Here is a 12968-nt window from a genome sequence, read left to right on the forward strand (position 1 = left end):
TATCAGCTTTTTAGCCACTGTGATACCAGATAAAACCAATCTCTTTAGCTGTGGATGTACTGCACACTCAAAGACATCATTCAGCAGTAATACAGAGGGGTGTACAGGTATATTCAGAGTTAAGAGATTTGATAATTGTTGGGTCACTTCTTTCCAGAATATCTTAACTGGTGGGCAGTCCCAGTACATGTGCATAAATGTCCCCTCGTCCCCATTTGTACATAAGGAGCATTTGGGGTCTTGTTTAAGACCCATTTTGTTCAGTCTTATAGGAGTTAAGTATGTCCTGTGAATATAGTTAAGATTGATTTGTTGATGGTCCGGGTTCCTTGATGCAAGTCGAACATTTGCCCAGGCTTCTTGCCAGTCAAAATCTATCTCCAGGTCTGGTATATCCCTCCTCCAGACTGAGTCTAGATGGAGGGTTTCATATGAGGATGTTAGTAATTGATGATAAAAATCTGAAACAAAACCTCTCGATGTCTCTTTCTTTTTTTTTAAACTTAATTTTTTAGCGTTTATCGCTTTTCTGGTCAAGCATGACCGAAAGTTGTAGGGTGAAACGGGAGAGAGAGCAGGGGAAGACATTCGGCAAATGACGGCGAGTCCGGGAATCGAACTCGGAGTCAACCAGATCCGTGACGCAGCACGGTATTCCGCGACGCAGCGCGGTACATGGTGTGCTACTGGAGCACCCTCGATGTCTCTCTTTCATAGAAGAATTTGTGGTATCTGTGGTGTACAATTGGTATCCTTAATGGAACACCGTGAGCCTTCAAACATGCCAATAACTGTGCGTAAAAATAATATGTGGACTTGGTGAGATTACATTTTTTGCGTATTTCATCATAACTACAAAAACCCTGTTTGTTGAAAACATCTCCTAATGAGTGTATGCCTTGCTTTTCCCATCTAGGGAATATTATAGGTTGTTTTCCAATCAAGAGTGCATTGTTATTGAATAAGTGAGTATGATTATGCCATTTATGTGGGATAGAATATTTTTTTTGTGTTTCACGCCATATCCGGATCGCATGAGTAATTATGGGGCCAAATTTCCGTTCGCATTGCTTAATTGATAATTTGGTGTATACTATGTCCTTCAGCTTATGTGGAGCTACTATATTTTCTTCTACATTTCTCCAGGATACTGATGCTTGGGGATCAAACCATGTTGTCAGTGGTCTTAAAGTGTACGCCTTAAAATAGTGGTAGAAATCTGGAAATGCCATACCACCGTCTGCTCTGTTTCTCTGTGCGGTGGATCTTTTTATACGTGGTGATTTGTTATTCCAAATAAATTTATATGTGGAGGAGTGTAATTCTTTCCAGTAACCCTCTGGAGGGGGTAACGGTAGCATTGAGCTGAAGAAGTTGATTCTAGGTAGGACGTCCATCTTAACTATTGATACCCGTGCCTGTACTGAGTTTTTGAGTTTTGACCACCTGTCAAGGTCGTATTTGATTTAGTTTTGGATTTTTATGTAATTGTGCTTCACCGTTTGGCTTATGGTAGGGAATATTTCAACTCCCAAACATCTAAAGTGTTTTACCATCGGTATCTCTTCTGGGAGTTTTATATTTCTTTTTGCAGGGGCTTTAAGTGGGAGGAAGGCCGACTTCTGCCAATTTATCCTAAATCCCGATAAATCTCCAAAGTCCTCAATCAGCTTGAGAAGATGAGGCAATGCGGTGTTGGGGTTTTGCATGAACAGTATTACGTTGTCCGCATATAAACTAATTTTATGTTGTGTGCCCTTGATTACGATTAGTTCTATGGATTGGGATTGTCTTATATATTGTGCTAAAGGCTCTAATGATAGATCGAATAGTCCGGGACTAAGAGGGCAACCCTGTTTGGAAGAACGTGATACCGGAAAGATTTCGGAGGTGATTGTACCTGTTGTAATCATGGCCGATGGGTCTTTGTATAATACTTTAATCATATCAATGAATCCTTTTCCTAACCCCATCCTTTCTAATACTGCCCATAGATACGACCATTCCAACCTGTCAAAAGCTTTCATTGCATCCAGGGACAGCATCGCCTTAGGTGTTGTGAGGTTCGCCTGTTCCCTGGACCTTTAATTCCCTGTCTCCTCACCTCACCAGCCCCCACCCTCGCGTTGTCGTTGTTTATTTATTGCATTCCCTGCCTCGCTCCGTTCCTTTAAGGTACTGTGAGTACTGTGAGGTTCGCCTCTTCCCTGGACCTTTAATTCCTGTTCCCTGGACCTTTAATTCCCTGTCTCCTCACCTCTCCAGCCCCCACCCTCGCGTTCGTTTACTCTCGTCTGCTCTTCAGCAGCCCACACCCTTGGACTACCTTTCATTCTGTGTTGATTGGTCCTTGCCGAACACACACTTCTAAGTCAAGTATCAATTTCCATCACGCACCTGATGTGTGTTCTAATTAGCGCCCCAGTGGGCTTTAAATACCTCGATCTCCCCCCCAGTCCTCGTCGGGTCGTTCTCTATCTGTAAGCTCCTACGGGAGATTCTCTATTCCGTATCGCTATTCTGTTTCTGTATTCTGTATGCTGTTTCATCTCCGGCGTGAGACGAGGTGCCAGCCTTCGCCACCTGTCGCCGTTTGCCTGGAGTGGGACACAGCCTGCGCTCTCTAATTCTCTACGGGAGGTATTCCAGTGTTCCACTCCAGACCCCGCGCAGATGCGCACCTACAGCAGATGCGCTCCTACAGCAGACGCGCTCCTACAGCAGACGCGCTCCTACAGCAGACGCGCACCACTCCAGACCCCGCGCAGACGCGCTCCTACAGCAGATGCGCTCCACTCCAGACCCCGCGCAGATGCGCACCTACAGCAGATGCGCTCCTACAGCAGATGCGCTCCTACAGCAGACGCGCACCACTCCAGACCCCGCGCAGACGCGCTCCTACAGCAGACGCGCTCCACTCCAGACCCCGCGCAGACGCGCTCCTACAGCAGACGCGCATCGCTCTCTAATTCTCTACGGGAGGATGCGTCTCTCCGAGCCGGCGCGCTCTCCGAACCGGCGCGTTCTCCAAGCCGACGCGCACCACTCCAGACTTCTAGCCGGCGCGCTACTACTCCAGACGCGCATCGCTCTCTAATTCTCTACGGGAGGATGCGTCTCTCCGAGCCGGCACGCTCTCCGAACCGGCGCGTTCGCCAAGCCGACGCGCACCACTCCAGACTTCTAGCCGGCGCGCTACTACTCCAGACGCGCATCGCTCTCTAATTCTCTACGGGAGGATGCGTCTCTCCGAGCCGGCGCGCTCTCCGAACCGGCGCGTTCTCCAAGCCGACGCGCACCACTTGAGACGTTTAGCCGGCGCGCTACTACTCCAGACGCGCATCGCTCTCTAATTATCTACGGGAGGATGCGTCTCTCCGAGCCGGCGTCTCTCCGAGCCGGCGCGCTCTTCAAGCCGACGCGCACCACTCCAGACTTCTAGCCGGCGCGCTACTACTCCTGACGCGCATCGCTCTCTAATTCTCTACGGGAGGATGCGTCTCCCCGAGCCGGCGAGCTCTCCGAGCCGGCGCGCTCTTCAAGCCGACGCGCACCACTCCAGACTTCTAGCCGGCGCGCTACTACTCCAGACGCGCATCGCTCTCTAATTCTCTACGGGAGGATGCGTCTCTCCGAGCCGGCGCGCTCTCCGAGCCGGCGCGCTCGTCAAGCCGACGCGCACCACTCCAGACTTCTAGCCGGCGCGCTACTACTCCAGACGCGCATCGCTCTCTAATTCTCTACGGGAGGATGCGTCTCTCCGAGCCGGCGCGCTCTCCTCCAGACGTCTAGCCTGCGCACTCCTACTCCATCCCTGTAAGCAGCTCTGGCCCTCGCCCTGTCCAAGGCCTTAACCCTGTTTTCTCTGTCCCTGTCTCCAGCCCGCCTCCCCGGGCCTCTGTCCCTGTTCCCCTCTTCAGTGCCCCTGTTCCTGCCCTGTCCTTTGCCCTGGCCCTGTCCTTTAGCCTTAGCCCCTTAGCCTGCTCGCCTCTTAAAGGCACAGTGCCTATTTTCCCTAATTCTTGTTTCCAGTATTTTGTGTTCTCCCTTAGCCTTCCCCTTAGCCTGCTCGCCTCTTAAAGGCACAGTGCCAATTTTCCCTAATTCTTGTTTCCAGTATTTTGTGTTCTCCCTTAGCCTTCCCCTTAGCCTGCTCGCCTCTTAAAGGCTCATTGCCCTTTTTCCTTGTTCCAGTATATTTTGTGTTCTCCCTTAAAGGGACAGTGCCGCTTTTAGTTTGTATTTAATAAATGCCCTGTTCTTGGCTTACTCTCATACCTGTCTTGTGTTGTGCGATTGGGGTCGGTTACAAACCATAACAGGTGTGGTGTCGTCCTTGTTAGCATGATTGATTGATTGAATCAATCAATTAGATTGACAGCATCTAGTACGTGTAGTAATCATCTTATGTTATCAGTGATCAAGCGGCCTCTTATGAAGCCAGTTTGGTCCGGATGAATTAAAGACGTCATGTGCTTTTGTAGTCTGATGGCTAATACCTAGTACAGTTTGATATCGGTTCCGAGGAGGCTTAAGGGTCTATAACTACCGCACTCGTGGGGTCTTTGTCTTTTTTAAGGAGGACTGTTATGAGTGCAATATTGTCGTGTTTATGGAAGTTCCCCTCATTGACTGAGTATAAAATCATATTTAGTATAAGTAGACTTATATCTCTGGTACCTCAATTTCGTGAGGCGGAGGTAGACTCCTATTTTAATGCTTTTGAACGAGTTGCTACCTCATTAAAGTGGCCTAAAGAGGTCTGGGCTCTCTTGCTCCAATGTAAGCTCACTGGGAAAGCCCAGGAGATTTTGTCTGCCCTCCCTCTCAGCGACAGTTTGTCTTATGACATAATCAAGACGGCTGTACTTAGAGCCTACGAGTTAGTGCCAGAGGCGTACAGGCAGAAATTTCGCACTCACAGAAAGTTGCCTGGCAGAACTTTTGTGGAGTTTGCTCGTGAGAAGGAATCTCTATTTCATCGGTGGTGTATGGCTTGTGATGTAGCTGATTTTAATTCTCTGTCTGAGTTGATGTTACTGGAGGAATTTAAAAATAGTCTGAATGACCGTTTGGTAACATATCTCAATGAGCAGAAAGTTGAGACGTTGGCACAGGCTGCGGTACTCGCTGACGAGTTTGTGCTGACTCATAGACAGTCGTTTGGTACTTTACGACATGAGGATAGAGGTTTTTATCCCTCTGCTCAGACTCCAGCTAAGGTACACACTAGCCCACCACGTTTATTGTCTCCCCGCTACAAGGAGGAGCGAGAATGTTTTAATTGTCATCGGGTGGGTCATATTAGGGAAGACTGTGGTGCGTTCAAACGCAAGCAGTCTACGCCAAATAGACGACCAAAGGAGGTTGGCTTGGTGCAGACGGTGATAGCTCCGCAGTCAGTAGTCTCCACAAAAATGTGTGACGGCCTGGAGCCCAGTTACGAACCGTTTATGTTGGACGGCATGGTTTCTCTCAGTGGTAGTGAGTTGGACCAGCGTCCGGTGCGCATACTGAGAGATACTGGGGCAGCCCAGTCTTTTATCTTGTCAGACGTGCTTCCGTTTAGTGATGAGTCGTCAAATGGCTCAAGTGTGTTGGTGCAGGGGATCGAGATGGGTTTTGTGTCGGTGCCCCTCCATCAGGTACATTTAAACTGTGGTTTAGCACAGGGGGTGTTCAAGGTGGGCATACGCCCGTCATTGCCGGTGAGAGGTGTCACTTTCCTGTTGGGAAATGACATCGCTGGTGGCAGAGTTATGCCCATTTTGGAGGTTTTGGAGCGCCCTGAGGTTTTGCGTCCAGATGTGTTGGCGCAACAGTTCCCTGAGGTGTTTACAGTTTGTGCAGTCACCCGTGCTCAAGCACGTAAGTTGGGTGAAGTAGTTGACCTGTCGGAGACTGTGCTAGCTACTAAGTTGTCTGGCGCGCCTATTTCCCCACTTACTTTTGCTCAACCTGCTGTTGAGACGAGGGACAGTATAGCGCTTCAGCAGGATACGCTCACCTCTGAGACAACTCTTTTGCCCATGACTAGAGGTAATCTGATCGTTGCTCAGAAGGAGGATGCTAGTTTAGCCACGTGTTTTGCTGCTGCTCTTTCTCCAGAGACGGCTAAGAACAAGGAATTGGCCTATTTTGTTGAGAATGATGTGCTGATGCGGAGGTGGAGATCACGGATGGATTTTGATAATGAGTGGAGTTATGTTACACAGATTGTTGTGCCTACACAGTATCGCCAGTCTGTTTTGTCTTTAGCTCATGATCATCCTTGGTCAGGACATCTAGGCATCACCAAGTCCTATGACAGGGTTTTACAGCACTTTTTTTGGCCCGGGTTAAAGAGGGATGTGACCAGATTCTGTAATACTTGTCATGTGTGTCAAGTTACAGGAAAGCCTAATCAGGTTATTAAACCTGCCCCGCTTCACCCAATCCCAGCTATGGGGGAGCCGTTTGAGCATGTGCTAGTGGATTGTGTTGGTCCCATGCCGAAAACGAAGTCTGGTAACGAGTTTCTTTTAACAATTATGTGTGTAGAAACACGGTACCCTGAGGCTATTCCTCTTAGAAAGATCACATCTCAGTCTGTAGTGAAAGCTCTGATCAAGTTTTTTTCTACGTTTGGGCTGCCAAAAGTGGTACAAACCGACCAAGGTACTAACTTCCTTTCAGGGATATTTGAACAGGTGTTATCGTCATTGTCTATATCTCACAGGATCTCAAGTGCGTATCACCCTGAGTCGCAAGGTGCCCTGGAGAGGTGGCATCAGACCTTCAAGTCAGTGTTGCGCAAGTATTGTATGGAGAGCGGTAGAGACTGGGATGAAGGTGTTCCCCTAGCTCTGTTTGCTGTGCGAGAAACGGTTCAGGAATCACTGGGTTTTAGCCCAGCAGAGCTGGTGTTTGGGCATTCAGTGAGAGGTCCTTTAAGGGTATTAAAGGATCAACTTATGGGGGAGGCTCTGCACACCATACCTCCAAAGAGAGGGGTTTTGAACTATGTGTGTAGGTTTAAAGGGGCTATGCGTTATAAATGTCATTTTTCAGTCTCTAGCATTGTATTATAGTAATAGGAGTTCGTATCAATGTGTTTTTGGGCCTAAATACTATATTGACGAATTCCTCAGCTACAGCCCATCCCCTGTTTGCCTCTAGTAAATCAGGTCATGTTGATTTGACGACCTGGTGCACGTCACAGGGCGCTGTTTATAGCGCACAGTGATGTGATTGGCTCTGTGGTTTTAGTAATGCCCGCCTCCATTCTTCGACAGACAGACCGGCGTTAGCTCTCGGGACTCGGGAGCGATCGCTAGCTAGTTAGCACCAGCCGGGGCCGGCGTTAGCAACCAGGGGCGTCGCGGAGCATTCAGCCTGCTGGCTACCTAGATCCACTTCAACCAGCGTCGCGGAGCATTCAGCCTGCTGGCTACACAGCTTGTCGGTGTGCTAATAGCCTCTGCAAGCTAACGGTAGCTGGCTCCAGGCTATTAGCACATCGACAAGCTGCTGGAGCTCCCGACGCTCGGCTGGTTGAAGTGGATCTAGGAATGCTCCGCGACGCTCCCGGTTGCTATCATGTGCAGGTCCTCTTCTCAGACCTGTGTACTGCACACGCATCATGCAAGCTACACATCGCTGCATGTTGATCAATGGTGGCCCACTCGGTGCATCACAGTGGGCTACTATTGTGCTAACAACAACCGCGGTGTCCGGCTTGTCGGCCGGCATGAGTGCTCGATTTAAAATGGTTCTCTCCTCTTTGTATACCTTTGTCCTCACAAGTATTCTGCCAGGGAACTTATGGATACGACAATAGTAGTAGTTATAAGGTGTTTGATCATTGTGTCGTTGTACATATTGTGTATACACCGTTAGAAGCTAACGTAGCTTAGCTTGGTAGCTATTGTGCTAACAACATACCCCGACGTCTAGCTTGTTAGCCGGCATGAATGCCCGATTTAAAATGGTTCTCTCCTCTTCGTATACCTTTTTCCTCACAATTATTCTGCCAGGGAACTTATGGACACGACAATAGTAGTAGTTATAAGGTGTTTGAGCTTGTAACGTTAGTTAGCTCATAGCTATCGTTTGAGCTTGTAACGTTAGTTAGCTCATAGCTCTCGTGTACCACGATAGCTATGAGCTAACTAACGTTACAAGCTCAAACACCTTATAACTACTACTATTGTCGTGTCCATAAGTTCCCTGGCAGAATACTTGTGAGGACAAAGGTATACAAAGAGGAGAGAACCATTTTAAATCGGGTATTCATGCCGGCTAACAAGCTAGACGTCGCAGCATGTTGTTAGCACAATAGTAGCCCACTGTGATGCACCGAGTGGGCTACTATTGATCAACATGCAGCGACATGTAGCTTGCATGGTGCAGTGCTTTGCCCCACAGGTCTGAGAAGAGGACCTGTGGTACCCTTGACTGAGATTTCATAATCAAAACTGTTAGATCAACCCTGAAAACTGAAAATATCTGTGGTAATAGTTCATAACATGGACTCTCAGAGTGATGGAACCTATGTTAGCTTCTAACGGTGTATACACAATATGTACAACGACACAATGATTTACATTATTACAAATATGGTAACGTGGTTGTGGCTTTTACAAATAGTGGTAACATATATATATATATAGATAGACAGTACTGCTACATCTCTATATTTATGACATACCATATTTGTATGTAACCTGAAACCTAAGGGGGGACCCTGATGTAAACAAGACGAAAGTCTTTCTCTGGTCTGCATCCCCTTAACAATTGTGTGTATTGAGCTGTACTGTATTGTACCCATTCTACAATCTGTTAATAAAGTTTTCAATCAATCAATCAATCAATCAATAAGACCTCCACCTGGATGGAATGACGGGGAGATGGGCGGAGCTATTTGGTGGGTGGCTGTCACTCAAAGTGTGGGTGGAGCCAAGCCAATAATAGCCTGCTTTCATGAGACTGAAAAATGCTGGTTTTGAGTACAAGATTAGAAATATAAAACAATGATTATTTTTGGAATAAAAATTACACATGTGTTACATAGACTCACAGGAAGTGTGTAAAGTTGCCCAAATAGTGCTAGGAATAGCACTGCATGACACCTTTAAGGAGCAGCTGCATGAGGCGTGTAGTGTCGCTAGGGAGAGTCTCTCTGCTGCTCAGGGTTCAATGAAACGGCAGTTTGACAGAAAAGCGCTTCCACGTTCTTTCCAGTCTGATGACTTGGTTTTAGTTTTGTTGCCCATCCCTGGCTCTTCTTTGAGCGCTCGTTTTTTTGGCCCTTATGCTATAGAGAAGAAGTTGAGTGATACTGACTATGTTGTCAGGACGCCTGATAGGCGAAAGAACCTGTGTGTGTCACATTAATATGTTGAAGCGTTATCTTCCCAGGCACAACCTGCAGCTGGAGAAGCAAAGTACGCCCCCAGGGGCCGCTGTGGGAGCTGCAGTACCAGTGGCTGTGATTTCTGTTCCTTCCACTCTGCCAATGGGTGATGAGGATGGTTTGAGTGGTTGTAAGGTCCAGCAACAAACTCCTCGCTTGTGCAACTCGGAGATGTTGTTGAACCTTCCCTCCCTGATGCCACACTTGGGTAAGGAGCAGGAAGCTGACATGGTGGCGCTCATTCACAGTTATCCTGTTTTGTTTGGGGATGTCCCAACCCGCACTACCGTTCTGGAACACGACATTGATGTCGGTAATGCAAGGCCAGTCAAACAGCATCCTTATAGGGTAAATGCGGTGAAAAGGGAAATAATGAAGCAGGAGGTGGCATATTTATTGGAGCATAATTTGGCACATCACAGTTTGAGTCCATGGAGCTCACCATGCCTATTGGTTCCGAAGCCAGACACCACTCATCGGTTTTGCACTGATTATCGAAAAGTGAATGCAGTAACCATTCCTGACTCCTATGCCACGCGTCGATGATTGTGTGGATACCATTGGGTCAGCCCGGTATGTGACGAAATTGGATCTCTTAAAAGGTTATTGGCAGGTGCCACTCTCACCAAGGGCCTCTGAAATATCTGCGTTTGCTACGCCCGATGCTTTCCTGCAGTATTCTGTGATGGCGTTCGGGATGCGAAACGCACCGGCAATGTTTCAAAGACTGGTCAACATAGTGTTTGGAGATGTGCCCAACTGTACGGCATACCTGGACGATGTGGTGGTGCATTCATTGAGTTGGTCTGCTCACGTGAGCTCACTGAGAACGGTGTTCCAGCGGTTGGCAGACGCTTCTCCGACACTGAACTTGGCAAAATGCGAGTTCGGTAAGGCAACAGTGACCTACCTGGGAAAACAGGTGGGCGGTGGTAAGGTGCGTCCTCTTGAGGCCAAGATAGAGGTCATAACCTTATTCCCAGTACCGACCACACAACGGGAGCTACGTCGCTTTCTCGGGATGACAGGTTACTACAGTGGGTTCTGTAAGAATTTCTCCTTGGTTGCAGCCCCTCTGACTGACCTGATCAGTCCCTTGGTGTCTTATGTGTGGACAGACAAGTGTCAAGCGGCTTTTGAAAGCTGTAAGGCCCTGTTGTGTAGCGCTCCAGTCCTTAATGCTCCTGATTTTAGTAGACCTTTCTCTGTTGAGGTTGATGCGAGTTGTGTTGGTGTGGTTCTGACGCAGGTGGATTCGGAGGGTTTGGTCCATCCTGTGGGCTACTTCTCGAGGAAGTTTAGTGGTAGTGTCGCGGGTGGGGGTATGTGTGTGTCTGTGTGTATTCATGGAGTGGTGGGATCTACCCATGGGCGTTCCCTCTCTTGCGTTACAGGCTGTGCCGTTGGAGGAAGCTGATTGGCTGGCTGGCGCATAGGGGCGGTGCCCTGGAACCCCGCAAACTCGCTCAAAAGGGAGGCGAGTATTGTCAACTGGGGGCGAGACACAGAAGGACGAGACCCGGAGCAGAGGAGGAAAGAGAAACCTGAGGACGCCGACTGGTGATATTGCTGGTACACACGGCGCTAATACCGCTATTGCTGCTTCCTAGAACGAAAACGGGAGTCGAGAGGACGGTAGCAGAGGACGCAGGGCTGCGAGGACACACGGCTCTTTTTGTGTTTTTACCTTTCCTCCAGTGGAACCAGTTCATAGCGGCGACTGCAGTGTTTCCTCCAGAGTGGAAACGAGTGGAGCTTCAGACCGGAGGGACATTATCGCCACACCGGGCGCCGTGAGTAAAGAACGCAAGACAGTAGAATACGTACCTAAACAAACGAACTATTTTCCCGAGTGGTAAATGAAGACATAGACGAACGGTGACTGCATTTGAATTAGGAAAAATATTAGTGGCGTGAAGCTGAAGATTATCGGAACGGCATACAGTAAAGCCAGTAATACTGTTGAAGACTGGAACCTAGTATTGTGGATTCTCCATTCTCTGTGAACTACCTTTTCTCTCTTTTCTAAATCATATGGAGGATATCTAATCCATTGTGCATTGTGACGAACCCGTGAACGGGGGGAACCTTGCTCTTACTGACTGTGCCTTTCATTACAGGCGGAAGGACATTATTGCACGCCTGGTGCTTGGAGGGCCTAAAACACCCCAGTACAGACCGAACAGTTTTTAGCCCGAAGCCGAGAGGGGCTACGGGAGCGGAAGGAGGTGGCGTCCTTCCGGCCATCAGCTTCGGGCCCCGGTTATCATTAACCTTTTTTTTGTATTGTTTGTAACTCAGCGCTTCCACTGCCCCAGACCTAGGTTAGGATAAGGGAGGAGTATTCTAGGCCTGGTCACAACCCCTAGCGGTGAACAACACCCACTATCCTATCCAAACCCCCTTAATTTACCGTGTGAACACTTAGTGTGTATTTATCTACCTATATTCTCCCTAAATCATTTGCCGTGGCTCCCTGAGGGATAGTGTGATATCGATGCTTATTTCAGGCTGTTTGCAGTGAACTGTGTGGTATAGTGTGATTCTAAGTTGACGTTTGATAGTCATAGACCCGTGTGCAGGGCAGACTCTTTTTCCTTCACGTGTGTAGTGTCTCAGGGGCGGGGATAGGTGGCGTGGGTGGGAGTAACAGTCTGGGGGTGGGTTTACGGGGCATGGAGCACTTCCTCCTTTTAAACTACCTTAGGCTTAAGAGGCGTGGGTATTTTAATCTAGTCTAATAGTGTTTAGGTAGGTTTATGAATTTGTATCTTATGTATTAAAGTATTGCCTGTTTTTCTTAAATACCATTATGTAATAAAGTATTGCTTGTTTTTGCTAAACATTCTCTCCTTGTCTGTCTGTGGTCCTGGGGAATCTGTGGTGGTAGTTCAGCTGAGCTCTTTGGAAAGTACCCCTGTGCGCTTGCACTTCCTAGCTGTAGACTGGGGTGCTTTTCATTGGGGTCTGGTGACAGTAGCCAGACACGCTACTCTACAATAGAGCAGGAGGCGTTGGCATTGCTGCTTGCGCTCAAATTTTTTTAGGTTTATGTGGGGTCAAGTGTGGAGCCTGTGGTTGTCCACACAGACCACAACCCACTTGTTTTTTTGCACCGCATGTATAACCACAACCAGCGGTTGATGCGGTGGTCTCTGCTTATGCAGGGGTATAACGTTGTGGTCCATCACAAGAAGGGCACAGAGAATGTGTTTGCTGATGCCCTTTCTCGAGGTTAGCTCGTTGGGAGGTGTTTTGCTGTTGGGGACGGTTGAGTGTTTATTTTTATGGTGTTGATGGTGTTATGTTTTAGTCAGCCATGGGCTGATTCCTTGGGGGGGGGAAGTGTTACGGACTCTGTCCTTATATCATTATGTATGTATCCTTGTAATATTATATTGTATTGTATAGGGAATAATATATATTATGTGTTATGTATGTAGGCAGGTTGTATTGTTGTTTTTTTGTCTCCCTCCTGTGTAACCTATCTTTCTCTCAGGGTCAATCAGCAGCAGCAGTAGCAGCTGAGGCTCGTCAGACAATTAACCTCCACATCCCTTCATATATCCCTGTG

Source organism: Notolepis coatsorum (genome assembly GCF_963971535.1).
Source record: "Notolepis coatsorum genome assembly, chromosome: 14".
NCBI lineage: Eukaryota > Metazoa > Chordata > Actinopteri > Aulopiformes > Paralepididae > Notolepis > Notolepis coatsorum.